Consider the following 3,934-nt stretch of genomic DNA (forward strand, 5'->3'; position numbering starts at 1 on the left):
GGCCCTGGCCAAACTGCAAACAAAAAATAGTTGGGCATTGTGGTGAGTGCCTGTAGTCCCTGCTACTCGGGAGGCTGAGGCAAGAGAATCACCTAAGCTCAAGAGAGGTTGCTGTGAGCTGTGACACTATGGCACTCTACTGAGGGTGACAAAGTGAGGCTCTGTCTCTAAATAAAAAAAAAAGTGCTCGCTTTGGCAGCACATATACTAAAATTGGAACGATACAGAGAAGATTAGCATGGCCCCTGTGCAAGGATGACATGCAGATTTGTGAAGCATTCCATATTTTTCGAGCTCCATTATTTAAAAAAATAAATAAACAAAGGAAGAGAGGGAGGGAGGAGGATAGAGGAGGTAAGGAAGGAAGGAAAGGAGGGAGGGAGAGAAAAGGAAGAGAGACAACTAGCTGTTTTTATCAGTATTCTCCATCACTTCTCTAGTCTACATCTGTTTTTGTGCCTGGTCACTTTCAGAGCTCAGCGGTCAGTAACGTAATTCTGCACTGTAACAGCTGAGCTTGGGGCAACTCTTCTGTATGCTCTGTCATGGATTTCTCATGGACTTGGGGTCCTCTCTTCCTTCTCCTAAGCACAGCCAATGCAAGGTGACCATGCTTCACAAACTTCACAAAAGATTGAGGATATTTTAAGAGAGTGCATCACAGAATAGGAAAATTTAACATGTGCCCCTATTCCAAGGCCCTAATTCTTCCTCGTTGTTCACGTAGCTCCTTAGCACCAGCCTACCCCCTGGTCCTGAGATTGCTGGTTTTTCCTCAGTGCGTCTGTATCCTCCCACAGCCAGAAGTAGCAGAAACCTTAGACCACAAAGCCTTAGCTTGCACTTTAAGTGCACGAACAATCCCGCCATTCCCAACCACCACCACTGCATGCTGAAAACATGCCAGGTGCTATGAAGAGGGCTTTAGCCCCGCAGCTTAGGTGGTTATACAATAACTACACATGAATGTCTTACCTAACCAGAGCACCTGTGTTCAGGCAGTTGCCTGCTAAATGGATGGGGATTTGTAAAAGCTGCCTGGTTGCTCTCTCAAGCAGAATCCATTATGTCAGCATCAGTAGAGCTGGGTTAGATTAACCACCAGCCAGGGTGGGAGCATGTCCTTAAAAAACTTGAAGAAAGAGGACTTAGACATTAGTGGTGTGTTTATTATAAAGAGTGTCGTAACTCATTAAGATATATCAATATCTGCATCTGCATTCTAACCATACTGTTTTGCATGGCTTCTTTACACTTCAGCTTTCTTTTTCTTGTTTTGAAACAAGGTCTCTCTCTGTTGCCTGGGCTGGAGGGTGGTGGTGCAGTTGCAGTTCACTGCAGCTTTGCATTCCTGCACATGCCCCTATGCCCAGCTAATTTTTTAATTTTTTTTTTTTTTTTAACAGAGACAGGTTCTTGCTCTATTGCCCAGGCTGGTTTCAAACTCCTGGCCTCCGGTGAGCCTCTCACCTCAGGCTTCCTAAGTGCTGGGATTATAGGTGTGAGTCACTGTACTCAGCCATTGCAGCATTTTCAACCAGGAGGAACACTTGAGGGTGAGGGGAAGTTGTGATTCTGTATCAACAGAGTAAACTCTGGATGGTGAAGAAATAGGGGCAGCTTCTACTACCTGTTTTCTAGCATCTTCTGTGGTTAGATGTTGGGTAAAGATATAGAAATGCTGATACCTGTGCCAGAGAAAATAGTCACATCTAAAAGAAAATAAAAATATTCATGAACCTCGTGATTCCCTTATTTCACAAAAAAGGCAAATTAAGATCAGAGGGATCAGGTTGTTAAAGCAAGGTCAGAGAAATGACATGTGGGCAGCCAGAACTAGCAGTCAGGTTTCTCTACTCACAGTCCCTTGCATGATGATTTAGGATCTTCTTGCTTCAAGTAATAGTCTCCTGATTAAGAGTGATTTAAACTAAGTGGACATTTATTATCTCCCATATTGTATAGATATGTGATTTTGGGTGTGCAGACCTGTGGTTCCAGTTTGCAGGGAACCATTTACGGCTGCATAGACCACTGACTGCACACCCACAGGGAGTGCCAGTTCATACACGCCGTTATCTGAGTGGTGCTCCCTGACTCTGGCCACTGTACAACTTGCACATCTATTTAGAGTGGCTCAGTGATGGCAGGGCTCTGGGGCAGTTTTTCTATAGCTCTCTTTCCCTCTGAGTTACAGCTGCACTAACTTTTTGTCACCACATGTCAAAGCAGAAAGGAAGAGGTGGGTAAAAAGAAGTGTTCTGTTCACACCATTGTTTTGCTAGGAGCAATGTCTTCTCCAAAAGCATCTAACAGACTTGCCTCAGATCTTATTGGCCAGAGATGGGTCCCATGACTATCTCTAGACCAAACATTGGCAGAGGAAATGAACTCATTTATAGAATTACAAAGGCAGGGCCCTGCTCGCAAGGCACATGGGGTCATGGTTGTGAGGATATGACCAACAGCATCTGCCATAGACTGTTACACTGAAGGTGGAGTGATGTGTTTTCATGTACATGATGCTGTGGAAGGGAAAAGATGTCAAAAATCACTAAGGAAACGGCTTGGTGCCTATAGCTCAGTGGCTAGACAATCGCTTAAGGCCAAAAGTTTGAGGTTGCTGTGAGCTGTGGCACCACTGCACTCTACCCAGGGTGACATAGTGACACTCTGTTTCAAAAAAAAAAAAAAAAACCACTCAGGAAATAAGCACACACCACAAATTATGAGAAAGGGGCAACTCAGGTTTACTGTCTCTATATTGGTTGTGTTGACATTTCTCTCCATACACGGTAATAACTCTTCTGACTTTGCCTGACTATAAGAAACATGCCTGTCACCTGGGGGAAGTGTAATCTCTTACCACTACGGTTTCAGCAGGTTTCCAGATTTTTCATTAACAGATTCGGGCATTATGGAAGTATTTCATTTTCTGGGTGAGCAGTTTAAGGCATGTGCATTTCCCTACCTGTTTCCAAGGTGGGAGAAGGAGTAACAGGTATCTGCTTCTCCAAACGCGAAGTAGGAAAATGACCTCCACACACTTAATGTAACAACCAAACTGATTTCTAAAATGCAAAGCCTGTGGATAAGGAAGTGTTTGAGACAGGAAGATACAGAGATATAAATGATACTATCCTTTCCTTTAGAAACTCACAACTCACTGCAGCTATTTGTGCATGAAAGTTGTGGTAATTAAACATGATGAAATCATGCACTCGCCCCAAAGACACTGAAAGTCATTATTTCAAACCTAAGAAGGCAGAGGAAGCCAGGAGCCTAGGCCAAGAGGATGAAGCCAAGGAGAGAATGAATCACTCCTTTCATGGTATGGGGTGCCTGCTGGGGAGAGAGGGAAGCAATGTGTTCTGAGGAATGTGGTTCAGGTGGATTATCTGTACCATTCCATATTTCCCAGAGCCATGCTGGAACTATGAATATGAGTTGTAGATAAGATGTTATTGCCAGAGTAGTCCTAGGGACACCCTCAAAAGAGCTTTTAGAGTTATATGTTATTCTCAGAAAGTGTGTGATCTTTGCAATATCCTTCACAAGGAGGAAAACTGGAATTACATTAACAAGGTTTCTTTTCAAAGGCATTGTCAAGCTTTTCCTATAGTAAGGGCCCTTCCCCACTTCTGTCTGTTCCCTGTAAAGCTTATAGAAAAGAAAATAGAAGTGAAATTCTTTTTTTGGGGGGGGGGTTTATTTGTTATTGGTGTGTGTATATATATATATATATATATATATTACTTTCTTCTAAAAAAATTATTTCAGAACATCATAGGGGCACAAGCATTTTGGTTAATGAATTGCTTTTGTGCTGTTTGAGTCGAAATTATGAATGTGCCCATCACCCAGATAGTGTGCATTGTACCTGCTAGATGTGAGTTTACCCAGCCCCTCCTCCCCATTCTGCCTCAAGCTATCC

The 3,934-nt window shown here is 43.2% G+C and overlaps 1 protein-coding gene and 1 non-coding gene across 4 annotated transcripts in view; both read left to right on the forward strand.

Moving 5' to 3' along the window:
- The window catches only part of ST3GAL6 (ST3 beta-galactoside alpha-2,3-sialyltransferase 6), a 68,463-nt gene that overhangs the window by 49,811 nt on the left and 14,718 nt on the right, over positions 1-3,934 (forward strand). The gene's annotated exons all lie outside the window — the stretch shown is intronic.
- LOC111723253 lies at positions 184-290 on the forward strand. Its single transcript, XR_002771832.1, has one exon. It is a non-coding gene; the product is annotated as a U6 spliceosomal RNA (small nuclear RNA).

Source organism: Otolemur garnettii, unplaced genomic scaffold, assembly GCF_000181295.1.
Source record: "Otolemur garnettii isolate 467f Iridium unplaced genomic scaffold, OtoGar3 scaffold00009, whole genome shotgun sequence".
Taxonomy (NCBI): Eukaryota; Metazoa; Chordata; class Mammalia; order Primates; family Galagidae; genus Otolemur; species Otolemur garnettii.